The 14142-nt window shown below is 32.8% G+C and overlaps 1 protein-coding gene across 6 annotated transcripts in view; it reads left to right on the top strand.

Moving 5' to 3' along the window:
• PSPC1 (paraspeckle component 1) overlaps positions 1–14142 on the top strand; it is a 106049-nt gene that overhangs the window by 50334 nt on the left and 41573 nt on the right. The gene's annotated exons all lie outside the window — the stretch shown is intronic.

The raw sequence follows: 14142 nt of genomic DNA, 5'->3' as shown, positions 1-14142 counted from the left end.
GGGAGAGCACATGTGTGAGAGTGGGGGAGGAACAGAGAGAGAGAGGGGTAGAGAGGAAAGATCCCAAGCATGCTCTGCTCTATCAGCATGGAGATATATTTTATATTTTATAAAATGTAAATAAAATTTATATATTTTATTTATTTTGTTTACAATTGGTTTCTTCAAATTGGCTGATAAATCTAGTGTTTTTAGTCTGTAGGTTTTCTCTTCCCCCTTTAAATTTTTTTTTATCTTTTTAAGAAACAGATCCTTGTTGTTTAGAGTATTTCACATCCTATATTTTGTTGAATTTATCCTTGCAGTGATGTTTAACAAGTTTCTTTATCCCTGAATTTCTCATAAACAGGAGTTCCAAAGATTTGGTCTAATTCAGGTTTTTGTTTTGGGTAGGCAAAATGGTAGGGCAAACACGAATACTTGCAATATGTTATAATGCACATGTTCTTATTGTTAACTAACAGTCTTATTCTTCACCTTTAGATGAATGCCATTTTAACAGTCATTATTCTGAAAAATATTTACTAGTGTTTTTTTCTCTAGCTGTTCAAAAGCCATGATTCCTTAATATTATTAAGTCATGACTCTTTTTGCTGGCCTTCTCTGTCCCTGTTCTTCTGTCCCTAGAAAAATTTTAAACTTTTTTCATTAAGAAGGATACACACAGAAAAAAATACATCCTAACTTGTGTAACAACAAGAAATTTTTATCTTAGCTTGCATCAAGTCAATATCCTTTGACTAAAAATTATGTGGCATTTAAATTCAGTTAGGAAAGTTTCTTCTTACTTATAAATCATACTAAAGGTTTAATTGATACCTAAATTCCATTACCAAATTAGTTGAGTGTTTTAAGCATTATAAATTTTCTTTTGAGTAATTTCTAGCATTATTTTGCAATTCTCTTTTTCCTCTTTGGATACATAGTATTTGCTTATGATATATTTTAACCTGTGGTATTTGGTCTTTTGGTTGTTACATGTGAATATAAATCTGTTGGATTTATCAATGCGAGGATATTTTATGATGTCATGAGAGTATGTGGAATTAAAATTTTGCAGGCCCGTGCTCGCTTTGGCAGCACATACACTAAAATTTTGCAGGTCCATGTTTTGGAAACTAGTGATTACATGTTTTTATCTTCAAATATTATCAAGATGTAAACCACCTATGATAACATTTCTTAGGGAAACTATTTCGTAACATTTAGGATTAGGAAATTGTTCCTTGTCCCTTTATGTACCTGAACATTTCTTTTCCTAAAGTGCTTGCTTATGGTTAAAGATGGCGGAATTATCTTTCTTACTATTCTTCTGGCATAAACTTTAAATTCTTGGAACACACTTGTAGCTATTTGTAATAACGTCATATACGTAAATCATTTAGGTGACTTAGGAAAAAATTAAATGCATTCTGCTGTTTAAGTTGGCTATATCATAAACTTGATTGCAGACTCTTCTTTGAAATTATTTCACAATTTTTAAAATACATACCACTTTTTAATATATGTTCAGTGGCATTTAATATAGGTATAATTAATGAAGGGCAGATTTTAATTTTCTCTATTAAAAAATTATTTGGAAATGTTGCTACAATTTAAAATTGGAATATGTAGATTCTTTAATTTGAAAACATTTGTTATGTTTAAAATTCATTTTAATGGTAAAATTTTACAAATATCCAGTGAACTTTGACAAGAAACTTATTTAAAATACTCATGATGGATTTTTTGGCATTTCAAAAATAGATTATTGTTTCACAAGATTATGCTCTTAGAAAATGTAGATGATGATCTATTTTAACATTAAGATATCTTTGTTTTCAAGTAGTTACTTAAAGTATATATTGCATATTTGAAGCATCATGAGATTAATTTGGCTAGAGTAGAAGTCAGCAAACTATAGCCTGGGACCACTGCCTAGTTTCATACCACTCTGCCACCGAGCTAAGAATGGTGTTTACATTTTAAAGAGTTGGTGGATAAGAAAAATAAAAGAATGTTAGAAAGTATTTGTGACTCACAAAACCTAAGATATTTACTCTTTCACCCTGTACAGAAAATGTTTGCTAAACCCTGGGCTGGAGAGTTGGTACTGGGTTTTTTTTGTTTGTTTTTTGTTTCTGTTTTTAATTAATATTCTTGTTAGAGCACAGCATTACTAGAGTCTTAATTTTCTGAAGAGAAACTGTATTTAAAATAGTATGTAACAATGGAATTAAATATTTAGGGGAAAATATAGTCTCTGTCGGATTTTTAGATTTTTTTTGAGACTAGAAATTATAGATAGACAAGTTTTTCATCATTTTGGTATCAGTTTTATTTGGTTCCTAGCTTCATAATGCTTGTTAATATAAGCTAATGAAACACTAAAGAAATGTTAACAAAAGCTCTTTATTGGTCTTGACTATTCTTTGTTAATAGAGAAAACATTGAATTGTATCAGTTATTCTTCATTTACTTTGAAAACTGTCTTTGGGAAAAATTTTTAAATTAATGTTTGTTTTTGTTTTTAAAAGCTTTGAAATTAGGCCCTCTTATGTGCTTTCTCTTTTTTCACTGTTCAGTTTAAAGGGAGGAATCAAATGGTAAGTGTTCAGCTTGCCCAAGTAGTAAGAGTGAAGTATAAAGTAGATTTACTTGGTTTAAGATGCCACCACTCATTTCTTTCTAATATTCCTATTAGATATATTCCAACACAAATAATAGTATGGGTTTTAAAGTATGAAATAAAAGCTGATATTCATATTTTGTTCCTTGAATAATAATTTTTTTTTTAAGTAATAAAACAGGGAAAACACACAGTCATGTCTGGTCATGTTTTTCTTTGCTAGCCTCAACTTTATCATAATTTTATGACATATGAACATATTTTTAAGGGTTTCAGAGATATGTCAGAACTTCGTCAACTAGTGGTTGCCATTTTAATTTCATACCTTATTTCTTAGAAGTCAAGCTCTTTGATAATAGCTCTGGTAATCATAAACATGTTACTTTTCATTTCTATAGCATAATATATTTTTGGCTACCATAACAATGTATATATTTTTGTGCTGTGCCCTAAGTACACTTAGGCTTATCTTTATTAAGTTGAGTGTATTTGAACGATTTTCTAGATAGTACTTAGTAGGTTGAGATTTTCTACTTACACAATTTAATAGCTTTTGAGGTTACTCCACTTACTATAGATTAAGTAGTTTATTTTTTATTTATTTTTATTTTTTATTTTAAAATGTTTATTTTTGAGAGAGAGAGAGAGAAAGTGTGAGTGGGGGGCGGGGCAGAGAGAGAGGGAGACAGAGGATCCAAAGTAGGCTCTTTGCTGACAGCGGAGAGCCTCCTGTGGGGCTGGAACTCAAGAACCTTGAGATCATGGCCTGAGCTTAAGTCAGATGTTTAACTTCCTGAGCCACCCAGGTGCCCCTAGACTTAGGAGTTGAAACATTTAAATACTACAGTGCACCAGTCTTTTTCTGTGGATTCAGTTTGCCTTGGAGTAAAGTGGAGGTTTTAATTAGAATATTTTTTAATGAAGTTTCTTAGAGTAAACTTGGCTTTCTTGAGAAAATGATATTATAAAAACATGTACATGCTACTGTATTTGTATGTAGTTGTATCAAGTAGTTATAAACTACCTTGTTTAGGTAAGTTGGGGCAGTGTTTTAAGACTTTAGAAGTATTTTTTTTTTATTAGAAGTTTATTTTTGGTGTGGTAAATATTAATATTTGCTTTTTAGTGAATAAAAGAATAGCCCTTCAGATTTTTGAAATACATACATGAAGAATATTGAAGAATTTTGAAGAATTTTTATTTTTGTTTGAGTAGGTGGGAATAGCCTTGGATATTTAAACCTATGTACATAATAAACCTGAAAATAAATGTACATTACATGCTGAGGCAGTAATTTGATCCAGTTATGTGTCTTTTGTTAGAATTGTTCCATTGTAGCTACCTAATATGTTAGTAGGCCAAAAGCATTAAAGAGATGTAGCCAGAGGCTAAGGGTATAATGCCTCTTCCATGGTAGTGTTTCTCAAATAGTGCATAATAAACACTCAGGGATCTTTTTTAAAAATGTAGGTTTTTGTCTTAGGTCTTCAACCTACAAATTGAATCATTTTGTGATTCTAGTAGGATCTAATGCATTCTCCGTTGATCACAGTTTTGGCTAAATTCACTAGTTTCCAACCTTTGCAGCACATCTTTGGAACTTAAAGAAAAATCCCTGCTTTCCAATCCACTACATATTTTTGATACAGTGGGTCTGGGTTGGAGCCATGGGATCTGCATCTTAAGAAGCTCTTCAGCTTGCTTATTTTCATTAGCAAAAATAGACTATTAGCCATACGTTGAAATGAGACATAGTCGAAATATTGAAATAAGAATAGTAGTAGTTCAATTTTTTATGGGACCTGGGGAGTTGAAGGGAGGGCTCAGAGTCAATCAACTTGGGGAATAAGATTCATACACTTAACAATGTAAGTAGCACAACATTCTGTGTGAATAGTGTTCTGTGGGATTTTGGTGTGACAACTTCGGTGTGAAAGTTGAGCTTTCAGCCTATATGTGGACAATACCTACAGGTATTGTCTCAAATCATACATTAACTTTTTAAACTTTTTGTTTTTTAAGTATTTCATCTAGACTGGGGGTTGACAGACTAGGGTAAGCCTGGTCAAATCTGAACACTGCCTGTTGTGTTTATGTTTTGCTTATAGCTGCTTTGCCCAAAGATAGCTGCTTTGCCCAACCGTATGAGACTATATCAAGCCTCTCTGGCCTGCAAAGCCTGAAATACATATTATTCTGGCCCTTTACCAAAAAAGTTTGCCGACCCCTGGTCTAGGTCCAGATTGTTGGGAGTTGGGAGGAATCTGTAAAAAGTGACTCATGTTAACCAAACTCAAAGAGTTTGTGAATTAAAAGTAAATTTATTAATTAATATGCTTTTTTCCAGTGTTTTTGGAAGTCTCATTGAACAGAGCACCTCTTATCCTAGAATCAAAGTCCCTGAAGAGTCCAAATTAGTGACCTGAAGGTTTATTGGTAGTTATGGTTATAAATCAGAGCAAAAGTTATTAGAGGAACTGTTTGATAAGGCATCATTGCCCCACAGCTGATATCTTAGAGTTTTCAAATGTTTTCTTAGTAGAGACATAAAGCATTGTTCTTTCAAATGTTACCTTCTCTTGATCAGCATTGCCAAATTGGACCTATTTAATCAGCCACTTCTTTATGTTAGTCTTTTTTCCTCCTTCTTGAGTGGGCATTGTTTCTCTTAACTGATTTACTTAGAACCCAGCTTTCTCTGATGTGCCATGTACAAAACTCAAAACAGAAACTCTAGCTAGTAATAAAATTTCATTAATAGATGTTGGCACAGAGAACTGATGATAATTATTAATTACTAATAAGTAGGTACAAATAACATTTTCTGAAATGATCTGTGAATTTTTGAGAGAAGTTGCCATTTTGTGGTTTCCACGTGGCTATTACTCCTCTTCCTATAAATTATTTAGCTCTAATAAATAATTTGATTTTATTGCAGAAGAAGATTATTTTTTAGAAGTCTAAATACCTGAAGCATTCAGAAAAAGGACATATTTTACAAGGGATTTTTATAGCATCTTCATTATTCTGTGGAAATAACGGAAGAATTATTTGCTGTAGAGCTTGGTGTCAGATTTAGGTGTGACCTGGGGGGGCAGGTTAGTACCTATTGCTGTTATAATAGCAGCTCAGTTACAGTGGTTTGGGCATGATGATGATGATCATGATGATCAAAATTATAGCATTTACATTGCAGTGATCTCCCATATAATGTTCTAGTTGTGACCAGTTTTTTTATTGTTAATGTTTTCATTTATTTACTAAAATAATTTAATGTGTTTCTTACAGTGAGACAAGAACTTTTCTGAATATTTGGGATGGAGCGTAATTGGAACTAGACTTAAACTTTTGTAGTCCAGTGAATACAAAAATTAATATATGTTTATGTTTGTTATGTTCATATATACTTTGGAAGTGATCGTTAGAATTTTGACGATTGGGGGTATTTGGGTTGAAGAAATGTATCACTTTTAACCAGCTGTTGAAATCTTTGATCACTTTTCAAAAGGATTTTTTAATAGTTTTAGTATTATCTAATCATTTGTAGGGGAAAACCTCAAGAATTTTCAACCAAACTAGGACAACTGAATATAGGTACTATTTAAAGTTACTTTTTTTTTTTACAGCAGGCATAAAATGGGCAGTCTCTTGCAAACCAGGATGTATGGTTATCTTAATCATACATTATGATTACAATTAATGGTTTTTTCTTCTTCTGTTTTATCATTCATATTTTAAAAGTCTTCCAAATGACTCCAAAGGGAAATGCATACTGAGCCTCTCTTAAACTCTGTACCAACTTTACCAGAGGATACTTTATTGTACTTAATTATTTTTATGTCATATTAGATGACTAGTGCCTTTTTTTTGTCTTAACCTTCCATTAGAGTTTCAGAGAGGCTTATAATCCAGAAAAATTTCTTTATCTCTTTTCTTCTCCTGGAGAATGTCTGCATACACTCAGTGCATGCATAACCTTCTGTTACTACTCACCTCAGCTGTATCATTTTTAATAATGATTCTTTTTTAGTACTTACCACATTGCATTCTAATTATTTTCTGACTTTGTTGTCCACTAATGGATCTTATCATTGAGTTTTTTGAGTTTGAGAGTGTTGCATTTGTCATATTGTGGTTACTTAGATGTAAACAGAGAATTAAATAGTGTGGTGTCTTATTTTTCAGATACCAATGCAGCTTAGTCACATGGTTTTCAGTGTTGTTTATGGGCCACTATACTTTGGTATTTATTGAATACTAATGTCTCATGTTAAACATCTGTAGTTTTGAAACGATTGGTGTTAAGACTATTGATGTATTTTTGTAGACTTCATATTGGAATCCCACAATGAAGAGTAAGTTTTTCAAAAACAGTCAAATAACAATTTTTGATGTTTGGTTTTCAGTACACCTAACTATTCATTGATCTCACTTGGATATCCCATCAGAGTGTTAGACTTACAGAAGGATTTTAGAGGATTCCATTTAGTAAGAAAATTTGGTCACTGTTTTTACTGTGTTCAAAGTGCTGAGTACCATAGAGGGTACAGAAGTGAATCAAGTTGAGGATTAGGTCTTTGAGTGTCTTATTTATTTTGTTAAAAAAAATTTAATGTTTTATTTATTTTTGAGAAAGAGAGAGAGAGAGAGCGAGCGAGCATGAGCGGGGGAGGGGATGGAGACAGAGAGGGAGACACACAATCTGAAACAGGCTCCAGACTCTGAGCTGTCAGCATAGAGCCCTGTGCGGGGCTTGAACTCAAGAACTGTGAGATCATGACCTGAGCCGAAGTTGGTCAACTGACTGAGCCACCCAGGTGCCCCGTCTCTTTGATTAGAGTATTGTAGGTGCAGAGTATCTGCATAGAGTGTACAGAGATAAAGCTAAAAAGTTTTGAGAGTCTAGGGGCACCTGGGTGGCTCAGTCGGTTAAGTGTCTTAACTCTTGATTTTGGTTCAGGTTATGAGCTCATGGTTCATGGATTCAAGCCCCACGTCTGGCTCCATACTGACATCATGGAATCTGCTTTGGATCTCTTCCTCTCTCCTCTCTCTGCCCCTCCCCTGTGTGTACGTGTGTGTGCTCTCTCTTAAATAAACTTTAAAAATAAGTTTTGAGAGTATAGAAAGAGATTGCAAAGGGAGTGTCGAGTGCATTGAGTAGCCTCAGCACTGTTGTGGAACTTATTTGGGTGTATTTTTTTTAATGTTTTTTTAAAATTTATTATTGAGAGAGTGAGCAGGAGCGGGGAAAGGGCAGCGTGGGGGACGGGGACAGAGGTTCCAAAGTGGGCTCTGCATTGATAGCAGCGTGTTCGATGGAGCGCTTGAACCCACGAATTGTGAGATCATGACCTGAGCCAAAGTCAGATGCTCAACCAACTGAGCCACCTAGGCGCCCCTGAGTGTTTGTTTGTTTTTTTTTTTTCTTTTAAACTGATATGATTGGTTTATTATTCCACTGTGTTGTAGGTATACCTCATGTCTTTTCCTTTGAAATGGTAAGTTCTTTGAATCGTACTTGGTTCAGAATGGTAAGACTTTTAGCTTAATGTTTACCTTTTTTTGAGGGGTTGGAGAAGAGGAAAGTCAAGATTGGTAAATAGAGGTGTTTAACTAAAGTAAACACTTTTGAGATGTCAAATATGTATAATAAAACTAGTAAGAATTTTTACATATTAAATAATTTGAATTAAAAAGATTCTATGAAGACATAAAAATTTAGCTTGTTATTTCTGCTTTGTGACTTCTTAATGGAATACTCAGAAACCCCCCTTTAAGTTCTACAAGGTGATTAAAAAAAGTTTTTTTTTTTAGGTCAGTCTCAATCTAGTTAGTATCTTCTTTACTTTATGTTGAGGACATGAAGTTCTGTCGTGTCACCTGAAATATCAGAGTTTTATAACAATTTAGACTAAATAAATGTGAATGTCTATGGATAGTTATTATCTAACTGTTAGTGGCAGGAAACTTGGGTTTGTGAGCATTCTCTGCTGATGAAATGCATTTATTTCTGTTTAAAATATCAAGTAATTGAAAAGTATATGGGTAAGTTTGCCTGTACTTTGTCTTATGATATCCTGCACTATATTGTACACCACGTTTCAAAACCTGTTTTCTGGTTGTAAATTTACCATGTTTCTCAGAAGGTAACTTCTTCATTTGTCCTGTTACTGGTTTTCCTAAATTTTGCTTTTAAACAATTGATATGCTTATAATAGTAGTTTTTCTTATAAATTTGTGTTTTAAATACACGAATTTTATTTAGTTACCACTTAAATATTTTTAAAATTACTATAATTGAACCTGTTGTTTTGAGTTGTCTACTTAAGAAAACTATGTGATTTGTTAAAATTTCATAGCTTATGGTATACTAACTACTAAGATAATTTGTTTAATACCTAGCATCACACATAGATTCCCCATTAAATATATACTTAATTCTTTATACATTGGAACACTTGTGCTTTGTTTGCACCTTCCACTGCTTTTTTCTGTTGATGGGACCAGTTTGGAATTGCTTCTTGTACAGTTTATATTTGTTCTTTTGTTTCATCCTTCATACTTTGGTCTGGCCAGTCATGTTAGTTGTTTTGACTTTGATAAGGAAATGTACTGGTTAGGAGGTTATGAGTGAAGAGTTGCAAACCAATTACCAGTATTATGTGAGCTTTAATAGGGTAGTACTAAAAATACTGTATTTGTGTTGTAGCTGATACCATCATGGATGATTTCTTTAAGAGTTTAGGATAAAATAACTAAATTTGAAGAATAGATATTCCTAATCAGTTTCAGTCTTTAAAAACCTGTCTTTAGAGTTTGCTATGACAAGTGAAAAAAGATGATGATAATGATAATTTTGAAAGTATCCCTTGGATATGTGATTAAAACTCTTCTCAGCTGAATATAAATTTGTTTAAATATAAGTTTATTCTCTTCTGTCTTTTGATATATGGTGGATTATTTGTAATTAGATTTAATTAATCTTCAGTTAGAAAATCACTCTATTTATTAAAAAGCAGCAATTAAGTTTTGAATTTGACAGGTGGCACCAGAATAATCTTTTAAGATTCCTGAACCAGGCTTTAAAAATACATTGAATGAATTTAGATTCAGAGGTATGTTTTGAGGTTAACAAATGCAGTGAGCTAAGAGTAAGCCCCCCTTTTTGTATTTGTTGTTTCATTTTATTTCTGATTTGAAATTTAACAAGTAACAAAGTTTTATTTCATGACTAAAATTTGTAGTATAAATTTATATATGGAATTGATTATTCAAAAAGAAACATTAAATTTTTTAATGGTTTTTATTTTATTAGTTTTTAAATATTTATTTTTTTTTTAATTTTTTTTTTCAACGTTTATTAATTTTTGGGACAGAGAGAGACAGAGCATGAACAGGGGAGGGGCAGAGAGAGAGGGAGACACAGAATCGGAAACGGGCTCCAGGCTCCGAGCCATCAGCCCAGAGCCTGACGCGGGGCTCGAACTCATGGACCGCGAGATCGTGACCTGGTTGAAGTCGGACGCTTAACCGACTGCGCCACCCACGCGCCCCTAGTTTTTAAATATTTATTTAGAGAGAACAAATTGGGGAGAGAGGCAGAGGGAAAGAGAGAATCCCAAGCAGGCTCTGCGCTTCAGTACAGAGCCTGATGCAGGGCTCCATCCTTTGAATCGTGAAATCATGACCTGAGCTGAAATCAAGAGTCGATGCTTAGCTGACTAAGTCACCCAGGTGCTTCTCTAAGAGACTATTTTTTATTAATTAATTATTTTATTTTATTTTATTTTATTTTATTTTATTTTATTTCATTTTATTTCATTTTTTATTTTTTATTTTTTTTAGGAGAGACTATTTTTTAGAGCAGTTTTAAATTCATAGCAGAATTGAGCCGAAGATAGATTTCCCATATACCTCCTTCCCCTAACTTACCGACTCCTTCACTATCAAACTGACACATCCTCATCACCCAAAGACCATAGGGTTCACTCTTGGTGTTGCACAGTCTGTGGCCTTTGGCAAATATGACATGTACCCATTGTTAACACTATACAGGATAGTTTCACTGCCCTAAAAATCCTCTGTCCTCTGCCTGTTCATCCCTCCCTCCTTCCTTATCTTGGGCAAGCACTGATTTTGTTACTGTCTTCATAGTTTTGACTTTTTCAGAATGTCATATAGTTGGAATTGTAATATATAGACTTTTCATATTGGTTTTTGGTAATGGCATTTTAGGTTACTCTGTGTCTTTTCATGGCTTAATAGCTTGTTTATTTTCAGTGCCAAGTAATGTTTCATTGTCTGGAGCTACCGCAGTTTGTTGATCCATTCACCTAATAAGGACATGTTGGTTGCTTCCAAGTTTTTGCAGTTATGACTAAATTTAGTTGCTATTAACATCCATGTGCAGGTTTTTGTGCGGTCATAAGTTTTCATCTTTGTGTAAATATCAAGGTGTGTGGTTGCTGGATTGTATGTATGTATGTTTAGTTTTGTAAGAAACTGTTAAATTGTCTTCTAGAAAAGTAAACATGCCATTTATAATCCCTATCAGCTATACGTTAGAATTCCTATTTCTCTACATCCTTGTCATGTTTTGTGTTGTCAGTGTTTAGGATTTTGGCCATTCTGATTGATGTGATATCTCACTGTTGTCTTAATTTGCAATTCCCTAATGATATATGGTGTAAAAATATCATTTTAACAGCCACATAACCGAAGAACATTTCTCCAATATTCAGGGGTGCAGATATCATGGAATGCATGTATTCAAATTGAGGGTAAAAAAATCACCATAAATTGTATTTATTGAAAGACTGTCTCATGTTACTTAAAAACATCCCCCCTTCTCTTTCTAGTAGTGAGTAAGTAGTATGTTTGGGAAATTCTTGTTTTTAATTACTTGAAGTAGAAATTTTAAGTCTTCCAAGCATTCTCTGTTGGTTATGTTGGAAAGTTTGCATGCTATTGTTTATATCAGTGGAAACATGTCTTACTTCCCTTTTTAGTTTAAAATTATTTTTATTTTAACAGTATTGTAACACTTTTTAAAGGAGTGAATAATTTCTTGGCAAAGATACCTAGTGGTTATTTTTGTAATTTTTCTTTATACCTATTTCTTAATATTTCACGTAATTGATTTTTATTCCAGTTTTTTTTCCAGATATGTTGTGTTTGTTATGTAGTGAAAATTTCAGATACTAATAGCTTATTTCTTCTTAAAAGTTTAACTAGATATCTAATAATCTTATTATTCTTTTGTGTAAACTTCTCCAGTGAAGGAAAGGATAGATTTCTGAGTGCTAAATGTAATTTATATTTCGGAATGTTTAATGATAAAAAGGCCGAATCTTGTTATTTCCCAAAACTTAGAATCTTCTCTGAAATTATATATCATTTAGTAGATTTAAATGTTCTGTATCAGTATTTTTACATCAAGAATTTTAGCATTTTCTCTATTAAGACATTGAACCTAAATGGTACATGGTGATCCCTTGTCAATCCCTAGAAGTTTCTTCAGAAGTGTACATGAAAGATGTTTACAGATTAAAGAATAATGATCCTTGTCATTCTAACAAGGATTTAGATTAATGAGTGTTAGATGAATATATTCTATCAACTCATTGCAAAGTGTTGTGTCAGTTGATACTATGTTGTCATTTCTGTAGCTCACTTTTCTAAACCTTAGGCATATAGTATAATTTATTTTAGCCTTATTTTTGTATTGTTAATTCTTTAAATTTGGTTATCTAAAAAAAGTAAACTACGAGATCTTTAAATTCACAGGTTGGTATCCTGAGTGTTAAGTATTAAAGGAAAAGATCCTATTTTACATAAAATAATGTTTACTTTACATTGGTGCAGATTTTCTGCTGCTTAAATTTTCATGAGCAAATACTGACCGGAACTTAGAAGCAGTGGTTCTTAATCTCTTTGGTTTTGATATCTTTCTACACTATTAAAAATTATTGAAGACCCCTAAGAGCTTTTGTTTAGGTTATGTCAGTGTTTACCATATTAGAAATTAAGAGAGAAACTTGAAAGAAAATGGGTTGTAGTGGGAACAGTCGCCTTATATTATATTTTTGCAGATCTTTTTGAAGTTCCACTTTAATGTAGTGGGAAGAGCGGTATTGTTTTACTCTTTTATAAATTTATTCAATGTTTGGCTTTATAGGAAATGGCTGGATTCCCATATTTGCTTTTGCATTCCATCTGTTGCAAAATGCTCTTCTGGTTGAAGTGCATGAAGAAAATCTGGCTTCACTTAGATAAATTAGTAAATAGAGATGAGTATATTTTAACATTTACAGATAATTGTGGATATTTTTGTTTAATGTTACAGTGAAACTTGACAGTTTTCATTGTATTACAATCCGTTGGGCTGCCTTAAACTTTGAATGGATCTTTTATCAGTGCATGATTTTGTAATGTCATATACCAAACATTATAAAAATATTGACCTACTGAGTTATACAGATCTTCCATATTTTAATGTATTTTATTATACAAAATAAAAAACAAGTCACATTTTTAAAATATCAACCACTGATCTTATCAGAAAATGTGTACCAAACACTGTCCAAAAGTATAGCATTCCTGTGATACCTTTTGTAAGCCAAAATGGCATAAAATGAAGAAGCAGTTACCATTAATATTTATATGAAAAATGTTTTGAGGGTTTCCAGGCCCAAAAAATAACCCCTTAGGCTTCTCTGAAACCTTAGGACACATCTTGGTAGCTGATGCACAGAGTAAGTCAAGTTAGAGCACAGATGTTCACAGATACAGGCAGCTTGGTGTTGAGATGTTGAGTCTAGTTCCCAGGGAAAGAAAGAGCTTGGCCATGCCAGTCTTGCTGCTCTAGGTTTGTGCTGCCTCTGAAATTGCTTGCTGCAAAACACACTGAACTTTATTTTTACTTTTTGCCTTTTTTCCATAAAAGTGAAAATCTTTGGGTGCTGTTTGGTTAGCAAAAACACTACAAATGTAGGTGTCTCATAAAAGCTAAGTGGTGTAATGCATGCACACTTTCAAAAAGCAAGGAATACCTGTATACAAGTCAGTAACCATAGTTTGTCAGATGACATCTTGTTCAGTTTGCAACCCAGTCATAAGAATGGTTTTTCTTGAAGAACCACCCTATTTTAGAATGCAAGCAGAAATGCTTTATGTATGTATCTTGTTGCATAGATTATTAAAAAGGCATGTGGTGGTTTAATACTCATTTTAACTGCATCTAGGTACTCATAGTTGAAAATTTAAAACTGCAGTTTGTGTGTGAAGAATACAATGATAGTTACTAGTAAAAATTGAATGGAAGTGCCTTGATTTGTGCTAAAATCTCAACATTTTTGCCTGTCATTGCTTTTGCATCATCCACACAATAGTTGATAGACTGAAAAGCCCAACTAGATCATAGTCTTGTATCCATGTTCTAGTGTTTATTTTTTTATTATTTTTAATTATATATTTCTAGTGTTTAGTAAGACATGAAAAGTTTTGAATTTGTGTGCTTCCTGAAAAGTCTT

This window comes from Lynx canadensis, chromosome A1, assembly GCF_007474595.2.
Source record: "Lynx canadensis isolate LIC74 chromosome A1, mLynCan4.pri.v2, whole genome shotgun sequence".
In the NCBI taxonomy this organism is placed as follows: domain Eukaryota; kingdom Metazoa; phylum Chordata; class Mammalia; order Carnivora; family Felidae; genus Lynx; species Lynx canadensis.
This window is presented reverse-complemented; position numbering and strand designations above follow the sequence as displayed.